Consider the following 14655-nt stretch of genomic DNA (forward strand, 5'->3'; position numbering starts at 1 on the left):
TAACTTCTCTCTTAGGATTGATCTAGTAGGAGTTGTTTTCTCACCTTGGGCCTTTACAAAAGTTGTGTTGATCGTCGAGTGCTATCTTTTAATCTGAAAATTTCGGGATTTGGAGCATTTCCGTTTCTTCATCTTCTTCGTTGAGCCCCATCATTCGAGGTAGGGATAACCTACTCCATCTTATGAGCTTTGTCTTTGAATTTTAGCATTTTGATATGTTGGGGGTTGTTGGGTAGTTTCGAGAAAGTTTGGGCCTTTGTGTAATTTTACAAAAGTTGGGGTTTTAAATATATAAACCTATATGCATGTTAGGCATAGAGAAATGAAATTAATGTTGGTACATTGATGGGAATGGAACCTTAGGGTTGTTTTGTGAATTATGGTAATTTGCCCTAATTGGTTTAATTAATTAATGCATATAATTAATTAAAGAAAACGAGGAATTGAATTGAGAATGTTGAAATTGGGAATGTATGGGATTAGAGAGTGTAGACGAATCTTTTATTGCTCATCTAGTTGAAATGTTGATATATTATCCATTTGTGCATTTATTTCCTGCTTAGAAATAATTGCTTTGGGCTACCGGTGGAGGGTAGTGTTGATTGTTGTAGACAATGCATGATGATTAGGCAAACTAAAACTAATCAATCGGATGTGTCATAGAGTATGACGGTTGATAGAATACATTAACTTTATGTATTGAGTGATTGTGTATATGACCAATGTGTTTATATGCAATATGTGTAGACGGTTGGTAGAATACATTAACTTTATGTATTGATTGATTACGTATGTGATTCTGTGTTTACATGCGTTATTTTGTGTATAGAACCTCTGTGTTTATATGCATTGTGTAGAGGAGGAGATGGGGGATGTACTCCGCGGTTTAGGGGAAGATGGGGGATGTACCTCTAAACCGGATAGGATTGGGAGGAGATGGGGGATGAACTCCGTAGATACAGCTCATATGCTTGTCTAGAGAAGTGTAGATACAGCTCATACGCTTGTCTAGTGAAGTGTAGATACAGCTCATATGCTTGTCTAGTGAAGTGTGGATACAGCTTATATGCTTATCTGTTGATGTGTAACATGCTTATCTGTTATGGTATTGATATAGCTCATATGCTTATCTATTGGAATGTTGATATAGCTCATATGCTTATCTGTTGTGGTATTGATACAGCTCATCTGCTTATCTATTGGAATGTTGATATAGCTTATATGCTTATCTGTTGTAGTAGTGATATAGCTCATATGCTTATCTATTGAAAAGTTGGTTTGATTTGATATAACACTAAAATGTATATCATCATCGTTTGTGAAGTATGGAAGTAGTTTATGTGTTACTGATACAACACCAAAATGTGTATCCACCGTGAATTTTGAAAATGTTCTAGTGATGAACTATGATCTCATCAAAATGTTTTGGCCAGAGTACTGAGCCCTGTTTTCAAACCCAAAGTTGAACAAGAAATGAAAAGTGAATTGTAACGTAGACTTGGTTGTCTTGGAATTGAAATAAGATGTAAATGGAAGTGTAAGTATCGACCATCTATCAGTTGCTAATCTTTTAATCATTGTTCATAGTCGGTTTAGTATATCTCTGCTGGGTTGTGGCTCACCCTATATGGGAACCTCATTTTCAGGTACAGGTAGCATGCCACTTCTGAGGACATAGCTTGGGAGGCTAGGGGCAAACTTACTTTTGTTGCCTTATTTTCCTTTTGATGTATTACATGTAAATTCAAGCCAAGGGCTTAATGTGTAACCGAGTCAATACTCTCTTTTGTAACCAAGTGTTAACTTGGAAAGCTGTAAGCCCGTAGGGCATTTACTTTTGTTGTTAACGTGTAATACTTTTGTAATGAAGTACTCTGATGAATTGAGGAAATGTGGATCTTTTGTATATAAATGTATGTTTATATTGATGGGTTTAATGTTATTATTTTGAGGGCGTTACAGTCGTAATGCCTGGTTAGTTGGCTTATTGTTTAGGGAAAATTACACCAGTAATCTCTATATTTTATTTCTTGTCATTTTTGTCCCTACACTTTCAATTGATTCAATTTTGACCATTCATTTTAAATTTTGTATCAATTTAGTCTAATTGATAATATTGTTAGTGTTTTTTAAATAAAATGATCACTATTGCTTGAGATTAACTCACTAAGTTGAGTAAGTCTATAATTCTACTCATAAAAATATGACACATAACACTTAAGTACATATTTTCTATAAAAACAAAAATGCTAAGAGTTCAAATCAATTGGACCAAATTAAGACAAAGTCATAAATTCAGGATCAGAATCGAGTCAATTAAAATTACAAGAACTAAAATTCACAATGACCAAAATACAGCAACTACTGTCGTAATTTGCCCCATTGTTTATTGACTAATACCATTCTAAAGCAAGGCAAATACCTAACCTTAAGAAATTGTGAGTGTTGACTTAATAAGACACCTATAAATATACCTTGTTGTATATGGTAAAAATATATGTTGATCCAATAAGGTTGAACTAGTTACTCCAAAAAAAGAGCCTAAAAGAGAACAAAATGGGAGAATTCAACACTTAAGTGTCAAAGGTTATGAGGATGAGCAGGGCTGTGTGCCTTTATGCCCTTCTAGGTAGGGCTGCAAATGAATCGAGTTGTTCATGAACAAGCTCTCGTTAACGGCTTGGCTCGGTTCGTTTAGTAAACGAGCCAAGCTCGACTCATCAGACTTGGCTCATTTATCTTTATTTAAATTATATAATAAATATATTATTTATATATTAAATAATATTAAAAAAAATTATCGAGCTAAGCCGAACCGAACTTGACTTTCATTAATGTTAACAAGCCAAGCCGAGCTTGAGCCCAGTTTCTTATCGAGCCGAGCTCGAGCTCAATAAGTAAACAAGCCGTGCTCGAGCTCCGCAAAGCTCAACACAGCTCGGTTTGTTTGCAGCCCTACTCCTAGGAATGCTTTTTAGTGTCTATCTTGGCTTATTTTTGAATGTGTGTCCAAGGAATTTGGCGGAAAGAAAACATATCACTTTAAATATAAATTTGGTAAGTTTGAATTTGGTATCGACTTTTTGACTCATTTCTATAAAAATTAACCCTGTGTTTCCTACAAAACAAAAATAAAAAATGAAACACAATAAATAAATAAAAGTGATAATTCTCATGTCTTCCATCTCATTTTAGTTCAGTGTTATGATTTTAATCTTCTACTAATCGATAATTTGAAATCCAAATGTACAGATCAATCATACGGGCATTGTGGCAGGATATTCATGATGGCTTCATCACTTTGACAATCAAAGTTCTCCATTTCTCCATTGCTAAATGTTTACAGTTCAGATACTTGAGGCCACTGCAGCCTGCACATTCGACTACATCCATGCTATTTTGGGTTTCGTTGACTCAATCAGTTTCTTCGATGTACTCTTGATTTTGATTTGTTTAATCTCTTTGGAAAGTTCATTCAAGCCAAAATGCTGTCATCAATCGTTATTGAACTGACACAATTGCAGCAGCCCAACATTTCGGACCACAATTACTTTTATACAGTCCATTAAAGAAACCTGGACACATATGGAGAGGGTTGCTTCAAATGGAGATAGCATTAATTGAGCCTACTTTGATTCTATGGGTCGCGTCATCTTCAATCTCACTCCATTCTTATTAATAATTGAGCCTACATAACAAAATAGCCCACCCTTTGGTCTCTCCTGCCTTTCAACCTCAACTTGTCTGTTATTTCTATTTCTACTGTTATTGAAGTAATATTCCATGTGTAAAATTTCAGTATTATTTTAAAATGTTTTTTAACGACTCAAGTGCTTCTATTCTATCTAAATTTCTAATTTACTATTAATTCCTCTTTTAATTTCATCCACTATGATAATAGCATCTGCAAATAGCATAAATCATAAGACATCATCTAAAATATGTCTAACCTTCATCTATAATTAAGGCAAATAGGTACAGACTTGAGGCTACTCTCGGTGTAATCTTCAAGTAATTAGAACTTCATTCGTTTCTCTTGCAAGTGAATTAATTGTAGTCACAATTCCATTATACATGCACTTCATCGCATTAATATAACCGTTGTCAATATTTCTTTGTCTCACACCCACCATATTATATCTCTAAGCACACCCCATCCTAAGTTCTTCTTCTTCTTCTTCTTCTTCTTCTTCTTCTTCTTCTTCTCTTTTTTTTTTCTAAATCCATGAAAACTATAAGCATATTCTTCTTCTTTTCCTCCATATTTTTCTATTAATTTCCTTCGATGAAAATTTCAGCTAAATATTTCACTGATCTAATACAAAAGAAAGAATAATTAAACGAGGAAAATAGAGATCAATTGATAAATTTAAAAAATTACCAAAACACCATATGGCAAAATAGTTGGGGTTAAAAGCATCTATAAGCAAATGTTCATTATCTTATAAAACAACAATTGTTCTTTGGTAAATTATATGAAAATAAGCTACAACTTAACCGTATGAGAAACAGGATAAGGAATATAGAATCAATGCAATTCTACACCATCAAGCCAATTAAGCGCAGGTAATATCTTAACCAGAAACAACTTAAACTCTTCTTCAGCAACAACAATAATGTCTAACCGTGTCAACTTCGAGCCTTTAAAAATTTCAAACGCTTCCCAATAATTTGTCACATTGACACCACTAATTACAAATTCACCAAAATTCCAATCACTTCCTACTATATGGGAGAGGGGAGAAGAGCACAAGTACCTTCTTGTGTCGACAGTGTGGGCACTGATTTCATTGTATGAGATATCCAACACTTTCAATGACTTTAGCATTTTTAAAGGCTCCAGGGCAGAAAAACTACCCATTTTGTTGTTACTAAGGTTCAAGCAAGAAAGAAGCTACATAGCCTGCAATCCTGTCATAAAGACTGACAAAAAGCACTCAGTTACTGTCACGACCCCAAACCGCCCCTAGTAGGATGGTGCCGTGATGGCCAGTAATCCAAGATTACCTTAGGCCAACTTTCAAAATTCACACATAATCAGAGTATAAATATATGGGGCTCGCAAGTGCCGAAGCAATATATACAAATCTAGTTAGTTCATAAGATCTGTGCATAAGTAAAATGGAATGGCATACAACTTTACATAGCTTTACAACTTGAATACAAATAAAATGGGGTACAAAAATACATATTACATCTTGATAAAAGGCTTCTTGAGCCGACATGTTCAAAATACATAAGCTTCAAAATTGCTGACATCCTCACTACCGACATAACATGCATACAAAACACACATCTCGGCGTAGCCGACTTCTTGCTTGTTACCTACATATATACATAGGGAGGGTGAGCTTGGATACTCAGTGAATGGTATAAATAATAAAGGTTTAAATGAATGATTCCCGAGGTCCTTGTCAAAACAATACATATCATAGCTTGTTCAAAACATGGGATGAATCAAGTTCATCAATCAAATCTTGGCCTTTCAAATCTTCTTGGGATGTTTAATAACAACTACATAATACATGGGGTGATGACATTCCTGACAAAACAAACCCACCCGTTCATAGACCGTCGGTGGCAAAACAAGACAAAACAAGGGAATAATCAACCCGGAATCGATTAGACAAATCCACCCGTATCCTAGACCGTCGGTGGGGCCTTCCGTATCCTAGACCGTCGATGGTAGAGATCTCTCATACATAGTACTGCGAAAGTTTAGAGTCCTCCAGGACAAGGGACTTTCCAAGAATTTCATCAAAACAAAGCTTACTTGGTACATAAAAATAGGGGTAATCATTCATACTTAACAAATACTTTCAAAACAAAGCAAAGCAAAGCCTTTATCAAAACGTATAACATAGCTTTATTAAAAATACCACTCACATAGTTCTTGGGACGTCGGGATCAAGGCAAAGGTCCAAGTCCTACAAACACATGGCAAAGTATACTGAACATACTTCTCAAAACAAGTCTTACATGCATGCAAATGACCTCGGGAAAACATGCTAGAAGTCAAAACACTGTTTTACATATCAGGAAGACATGCTGGGTACCAACCAGGTCTTTGCCGAGGTCCCACACCTCCTGGCCGAGGAGTGGCTACCTAGGCTTCGGCGTGTGGCTGCATGCCGAGGTGTGCACAAGACAAACTAAAGGTGTAAGTGATCATGCAAGGTAGGCCAAGGTGAGATACGATGCTTGGCCTAAGTGTGTGATCTAGGCAAGAGTGATCTCGGCGACTACACTTAGGGAAGTGAGGTCTGGAGATCTGGGTTTCCACCCGTGAAGAGCATGAAGAACATGAACATGAAGATCATGAAGAATATGAATGCTAAAATCATAACTTCTTTATTACAAAATCTGGGATTTCATGCTATGAGTTCGAAAACATGGACCTAGGTACCCATACTTGAAGATCATGTGGAAACAAACACAAAAACATGGATCTTGGCATGAGCTTTCGGATCAAAACATGACTTTTCTTGAAAAACACATGAATACTATTTTCTCTTTCTAAAACCGAACTTCAAAGCAATGCATGGCTTACAAACCATATTCAATCATACAATGCAATAACATGAACATAAAGAACAACATGAGCAGATCAAGAATCTAACCTTAAAACACGGATCTAACGGTTCGATCTCTAGGGATCAAGCTTGGAAATCTACTCTCCCTCAAGAACTCCTCTCCCTCTTCTAGAGCTTCTCTCTCCTCTTCAAAACAAAGATATAGAAACGATAGGTTTTCTCCCTCTGCCGGCTAACTTAACACTCAGCTCAGACACGTTGCAACGGTTGGTTGGTTCTCCTCAAAAAGGTGATAGATTGACAAGACAAGACTAGGACAAAGTGTATCTAACAAGCTACTCGGTAAGGCACTCCGGCAAGTGATGACATCGGTTAAGGACAAAGCTTCGGCAACTAAGATGACAATGACCTCGGCTAGGAAGGACAACACTTGACTAAGCTATGCCACACCTTGGCCTAGATGTGCCACACCTCGGTCTAGGTCATACCACTCCAGGACAAGATCACTTAGGTGCAAAGGTAACATCTCGGCCTAGATAGTACACATCTCGGCCTTGGTGATGAACACCTCGGCCTAGATAATGACATTTCGGCCAATATGTCAGGGCGAAGGTGGAGGTCAAACAAAGTGGTTCCAAGATAAATCTAGACTGAAGATGACCTTGGCTTGGAATGATCTAGGCGTAACATGACCTAGACTTGAAATAGCAGGGAAGGAACAAAGCATGCAAGCAACACTTAAGCAAACAAGACATGATCCATGAATGCAAACTTAACAAGACAAAGTTATGTAATGAACATGAACATGACCATGACATGAATATGGGTCGTTACAGCAACTTAACATGCAAAACATACAAATGCATGCAAACATGACTAGGACATGAATGTGGGTTGTTACAGTTACTTTCATTTAAATAATCATTAGAAATTCCTTTTAAGCATGAAATTGCACCATGAAACTATCAAGACTTTGACTGGCACCAATTTACCAAATAAAGATGACCATTTCATTTAAATAATTATTAGAAATGCTTTCTAAGCATTAAAATGCACCATGAAACTATCAAGACTTTGACTGGCACCATTTTACAAAATAAAGATGGCCATACAATAAGCTAATGTTGTACAAATGTGTTTATGTATAATATTGTATATATGAAGACATAATACACACATATGGATGGACAAACAGACAAACAGACAGATAGATAGATCGATAGATAGATAGATAGATAGATAGATAGAGAAATACAATGAATTGAAAATTGAAACCACAAAACCAAATTCAAGTGACAATAAAAATTTTAAAGAGTTAATTGTAGTTTACCTTCAATTGAGCTAAGTTAGTTGTGGCTGAGGTCTAACATTGGACCCATAGTAATCTCTCAATAGACCCAATATGTGACAACGAAAGATTACTAAATCGTAAACAGATATAATTATTGGTGCCTGATGATACCGAGTCCCTATAATGACAGCAATGCCTCAGCAAAGATTTCGGACTGGAGGTCAGCCGCAGAAGCACAAAAAATATGAGAATCTGTGTTATAGAAAAATCAGTAATCTATATTAAAGGTTCAAGGCAAATCTTTAACACCAACTCTTACTAATATTATTGATTAGAGATCTCTCAGAGTTTGTGTTGAAAAGAACTATCAGAGATTCTTACACAAGACATTCATAATTTCAATGAACATAACTATATAGTTAGTTAGACTAATCTCAATAAAAATAATAATAAAGCCACTATATGAACAGATCAGCCACCAAATAGTTGAACAAAGTTTGGTTTTACTTTCAATTCTAGATGAACATATTGAAGAAGCATGCCCATCTGTTTACTTAAATGAGCATTTAAAACAGTATGTTCATAGAACTGTAATACAAGTACAACTGCTTGGACTTTGGATGGCTAAAGGGTCATTTGACCTAGTTCTTAAGCAAAATGAGTGAAAGCTTAAGCAAGAGTTGAGCCAATTTCTTTCAGTTTAAGTGTGAAAAACTCTTCACTATGTTGAGCAAAGCCCTCAAACCTAATAACATTTAGATTCTTTAATACGAGGGCATTCAGTTGCTATTATCAGATTTCTAATTTGATGCAAGCATGATGAGTGGTGGCAACCTCACGTGTCCAGAGTTAGATGAAGGGCATATCAATCTGTCATGTGTAACATAGACCAATTTATGTAGCAGTATGTAGGAATGATATGATCCAAGTTGAAGGTGACTTTAGCCTAAGAGGGTGTGTGGGTTGAGGCTGTGATAACATGCCTTTGTAAAGGGACAATTGAAGAAGACTGTTTCCATGGGACTTTGCCACCTGGGTTTGTTAAGTTGAAAATAGATATTTTCATTTTAAGTGTTGTTTTACTAATATATTTTAAGCCAATCTATGACTTTATATGATGAGCTTTGAGGCATAATTTCATATAAGATATCTGTGCTGGCCAATCAAGTAATCAATCCGTCTGTAGGATATTAAAGCCACCAGGAAATAATATCTTATGGTATTCACAAAATGAGCTGAGACAAACTGGAGTAGCTTGTCTGTTTTGGCCAAACTGAGCTCAAACAATAACAGCCAAAATTCAACCGAACTAGAACCAGGCACACACACTACTCCTTACCTGCTAAGTTAAGCACAAACATGCAATACATTGTTTGCTACTCAACTCAGATCAGCTTGTTCTTACTCCTAAATGCAATGGTTCAAAGCTCTAGCTCTACTCAAGGAGAACAAGAAATACTAAAGAGATACTACTCATACATCCAGCACAACAATAAAAAATGAACCTAAATGGACTGTGTTGTAGCACTTGTACCCTTTTTAAACTTTTGAGAAGTGTATTTGAATCCTTTATTATGTTTTGGAAATCTTTGGTGTTGTGGAATCTTGGTTGTGGATGAGTGAAAATTGATTTAAACTTGTTGGGATTGTTCGTTCACGCTTGTTTACGCTGAAAAGTTGTTTGGAAGCTTGAAAATCTTGTTCTAGGGTTGACACCGGTCTTGGTGGTATCGACACCTTCTCTTTTTGTTGGCCACAAGGGTCGACACCAATTTGGGAAGGGTCGACCCTTGTTCTGAAATTGCCCATTGCTTTTTGGTGTCGACACCAGCCTGGGGAAGGGTCGACACCTTGCCTGTTGCACTCATTGCTTTTCTGTTGTAAGGGTCGACACCTGCTGTGTTGTCAAACTAAGTGTTCTAGCTTTCTTCTTAAGGGTCAACACCTCTGCTATAAGGGTCGACACCTGCAAATTTTTTTCAAATTTTTCAGTCCGGTTTGGGCCCTACTTTTTGGGGATTTTCACTTGATATTTTGGGTTCACTTTGGGGCTTATCTTTACTTTGACCTAGCACTATAAATAGGATCCTCAGTTAACATTTTCTTTACTTTTTCTTCTCTTTTTCCCTCTCCAAGCGGTGAGTCTCTCTCTCCCTCTCCAAAATCACTTTTTGCTCTAAGATCTCTAGATCTACTCACAGAGTGATCTTTCTACAATGGTCCTTTGAGAAAGATTGTAGATCTCGTCAAAGGCTTCCTTTGGTCCGAATGGTTTGTGATTTCGTCGCCAATGATTTTTGGGTCGTCATCTCTTTGCTTCAAGAGGTAGGGATTTCTTTGCTCCTTTCCAATACTTCATCTATGGATAGACATGTGGTAGTTTTTATTGCATAAAAATCACATTCACTATGGGTTTTCTTGAAAGCCATAAAAGGGAATTTAGGGTTTGATATTTATGATTGGTGTTGTTAAGTTGTTTGTTGTTGAGTTATTTGGGAAATGATTTACTATGTTTGTGAAGAAAATGAGGAAAGCCCTAATTTGATAATATTGGTATAATGGATTTAAAAGAGAGGGAGTTGAATAATCTTTATATTTTGCTTATATGAGTTAGATAATTGTGTTTATATCAAAAGAAAATAAAAAGAGAAGTAACCACGGTGTTGGTGTTGGTGTTGTTTTAGGCTAATCACGTAAAGTTGAGATGAGTTATGGTTTTGGGTACCAATGGAATTGGTTTTGTAAAATAAGGGTGATGGATTTGGTTTTGGTTTTGTAAAATGACAAGAATGAATTTTTAGAAAATGGTTGGAATTGTGTGGATTGGAAAATAAAGGAAAGTGGTCTTTTTGAAAGAAAATGAAAACATCACCCTTTGTAAATAGATAATGAACTTGAGGTCGAGTTTTGGAACCCTTTACATATTATCTTTGTTATTGGACTGAAAGTCCTGCGAGAATTGGGTTTTGTTTTCCTTTCGTACGAAATGTAGAAATGGATAGATATGAATTTAAATGGTGGGGTTGGATATTTGGAATCTCTTACCTATGAAAATATGGTTAGTTTATCTATTTTGATAGACTTATTTATCTGTTTAGAAATATATGTTTTTGGGCTATCGGTGAAGGATAGCTATGACTGTTGTAGAAATTACATGTGGACTAAGTGAATTGATATCAATCACTTGTGCTTGTCATTGAATATGACTATAACTATATACATTGGATATGTATGGCTATTTGGGAGTGGAAAGGGGATGTACTCCATATGTGATTATGTGTTCATATACATTGTGTGTCTATTACACTTATGTTGTTATGCATTCTAGCATGTATCATTGTTTGGAAGGAGATAGGAGATGTACTCCATTATTTGGGAGGAGATAGGGGATATACTCCATTGTTTCCGAGAAGAAAGAGGATAGACTTCATTGAAAATTAAGTTGGCCGGAGTGTCCAGGGTGAAAGTCCCGAAATCTTATATACATGGGTGCCAGTTCCCACGGACGAAATTTCTGTAAAATGGCAAATTGAAGTATTTGTGTAATGATTGTATTGATTGAGAACCACTGAGTTGTAGTCTCAGTTTGGTGTCCAAAATGTAATGAATTGGCTCATGAATTGAGATGAGATCATTTAACTTGAAATGAATTTTCATGAAATGAAGTAAGACTAAATTGACTAAAAGTGTATCATTGGCTTACCGTGCTTAAGACAGGTAGAGCAGAATTTATTTACCATTATTGTCTCAATGTATCTAGGTATATCATGGGTTATGATGGTATTGTTTTTGAAGGCTGGGTTGCCTCAATTGTTGTAGCAAATAGTTATTGATGGCTTGTTGTTTTCCTTTTGTATTAAAGGCATACTTGTATAGTTATAAATGTGTTGGAAACGGACGTAAGTATTGTGTTGAGATTGAGAAAAATGTGAAAGACTTTGAATACTTGTGAACATGTTTTGAAAAGGCCAATAGGTGTAAGTCTGGAAAGTGAAAGAAAATGTAATGGGCTTGGCGAAATGGTTTTCTTCTGAAATTTGTTATAATCATATGAATTTTTGGAAAAAGGTAACAAGAAGAAAGAAAAGTGAATTGTTTATGTTAATGAATGAAATGAACGATTTTGAGAAAAAGTTCTTATATACATATGTTTCTGTATAAACCGTTGCAATATTTATACAGTATGAGATTTCGCATTCATGATCATAGCTATCTGTAAGCTGCTATTGTTTATATAGCGATCTCGATTGTCCCTTTACTATTCTGTTGTATTCCGGACTTGATTCCGTGAAGTTGGTAGTTGAATCTATCTTGTTGTCGTCCTTTAATTCCGCTTGATTGAGTTTTAGGATGTTTTGGGCAGGATTGTTATAGGTTGGTTAGGCCTTGGTTTCAATTCCTTGTTGCCCAGTTTTTAGGCGGTCCGCTCGAGCGGGTCTTCTTGCGCTTGAGCGGGGATTGCACACTCCCAGTTTTTCGTGTCCCTGCAAAACTTCTGCAGGTGTGATTTTTATGCTCGAGTGGGTTTCTTTACGCTCGAGCGGTGGCGCTCGAGCGGGTATTCTGACGCTCGAGCGGGTAGTACCTTTTCGGTGTAGGTTCTGGGAGGGGGAAATCTACGCTCGAGGGGACTGGTTTTCGCGCTCGAGCGGATGTGCTTTATTCTTGTGTCTTGGCGCTCTAGCGGGTCTTCTTGCGCTCGAGCAGACCTAGTTTTTCTTCTTGACGCTCGAGCGTTGTGTTTTCCGCTCGAGCGGGAATGTCGTATATCAGTTGACCGTGGGGCAGTTTTAAATCACTTTTTCTCATCCTTTCTGTCTCTTACTTTTTCAGAAAAGGCCATTTGAGAGCCTCTCTCTCTAAAACCTTGCCTTCTCTCTAGATATTGATCAAGCTAGGGTGTTTTCCTCACCTTTGGCCTTTACAAAAGAGTTGTTGATCGTTGAGGGCTATCTTTTGATCCGAGAAACTCGTGGTTTGGAGCAAGTTCGTTTTCATCATCTTCTTCGTTGGTTGTCATCTTTTGAGGTAGGGATTCCTACTCACTCTTATGGTCTTTGACCTAGATTTTTAGTTGTTTTGATAAAGTGTTAAATTTGGGAAAATTTTGGGACTTAGGGTTTCAAAATGTGTAAAAAGGGTTTTGTGATTTTGGGCTCATAACTTGTATTTTGGGTTTCAAAGTGATGATATAGTTATTGGTTGTTGATATTAGGCCATTGGGTCAATATTGGGAAAGGGGGTAGAAAACCCTAATTTCTGGTATAAATTAATTGGCATAATTAATTTGGGAAAATTGTGAACTTATGGAATTGTGTTGGAAATAATAAAATTGGTTCATTATGTTATGAAATGATGGAGTTGAATTTATAAATCGCTCGCTTTTGAAAGCATTGATATTTTATCTGTTGGAGCTTTTATTATCTGTTTAGAAATAATTGCTTGAGCTACCGGTGGAGGGTAGTTTTGATTGTTGTAGACAATGCATGATGATTAGGCAAACTAAAACTAATCAGTTGGACATGTCATAGAGTATGACGGTTGATAGAATACATTAACGTTATGTATTGATTGATTGTGTATATGACCTTTGTGTATATATGCATTGTGTGTGTGTGTAGGAGGAGATAGGGGATGTACTCCACGGTTTAGGGGAAGATAGGGGATGGACCTCTAAACCGGATGTTGTTTAGGAGGAGATTGGGGATGGACTCCACTGATACAGCTCATATGCTTGTCAGAAAATGTGTTGATACAGCTCATATGCCTGTCATTGGAAGTGTTGATATAGCTAATATGCATATCTGTTGAAATGTGGATACAGCTTGTATGCTTATCTGTTGAGATATTGATATAACCAGTGTGTTTATCTATTGTAAAAATAGAAAATGTTTAATATGAGTCTTTGTCTCATATAAGTGGTTGGTCAGGTTCTGAGCCATTGATGGAAATTGTGAAATTGATAAGAAATGGAAATGGATTATGAATTGGTTTATGAAAATTGAACATTTATCAATTGCTAATGTCTTAGTCATTGCTCATACTGTGTTTAGTATATCTCTATTGGGCTGTGGCTCACCCTATATGGGAATATCATTTTCAGGTACAGGTAGCATGCCACCTCCAAGGACGTAGCTTGGGAGGCTAGAGGCGGGCATACTTTTGTTGTTTAGTTTCTTGATGTATTACATGTATATTCAAGCCAAGGGCTTAATGGGTAAATGAGTTAGTACTCTTTTGTTGTAACCAAGTGTTAACTTGGAAAGCTGTAAGCCTTTAGGGCATTTGCTTTTGTCGTTAACATGTAATACTTTTGGTAATGGAACTCTGATGAATAAAAGAATGTGGAACTTTTATATATCCATGCATGTCTATATTGATGAGTTTAATGTTATTTTTTTGAGGGCGTTACAACTTGGTATCAGAGCGTACCGGGTTCAAACACTTTGGGTACGTGGGAAGTGATTAGGATCACAATGGGTTTGCCTCGCTTGATAGAGACTTAGATGTAGTGTCATATGCTATGTGCTTAATTGATAACATGCTTATGTGACTATGTGGGTATGGAATGTAGTTTCTAGGAAGTTGATCGGATCCTTGGGTTGCTGGGAGTCTTGTTGGAAAAGCACTTGATCAATGCTGTTTCTAACCGGAACTCTAGTAACGCCTCGGGACTATCATTATTCGGAAATGAAATTCGTAAATGCTTATGTGCTTATGTGCTTACGTGGAGTGAATTACAGTTGTCCACGCTTTAGGACGCGAGTGTTATAGCTTCGGCACATTTGTGAATGTGCTAATAGTCTTGGTTACCTTTATTAGGATGTCAGG

At 36.6% G+C, this 14655-nt stretch overlaps 1 pseudogene across 1 annotated transcript in view; it reads right to left on the bottom strand.

Moving 5' to 3' along the window:
• Positions 1 to 4632: 4632 nt before the first annotated feature.
• The window catches only part of LOC145788890 (geranylgeranyl transferase type-2 subunit alpha 2-like), a 295230-nt pseudogene continuing 285207 nt past the window's right edge, over positions 4633 to 14655 (bottom strand). The window contains exon 4 of the transcript XR_014343875.1: positions 4633 to 4923. The product of XR_014343875.1 is annotated as a geranylgeranyl transferase type-2 subunit alpha 2-like (transcript). The remainder of the gene's footprint in view (positions 4924 to 14655) is intronic.

Source organism: Camellia sinensis, chromosome 11 (genome assembly GCF_055761805.1).
Source record: "Camellia sinensis isolate YWXY chromosome 11, ASM5576180v1, whole genome shotgun sequence".
Lineage (NCBI taxonomy): Eukaryota > Viridiplantae > Streptophyta > Magnoliopsida > Ericales > Theaceae > Camellia > Camellia sinensis.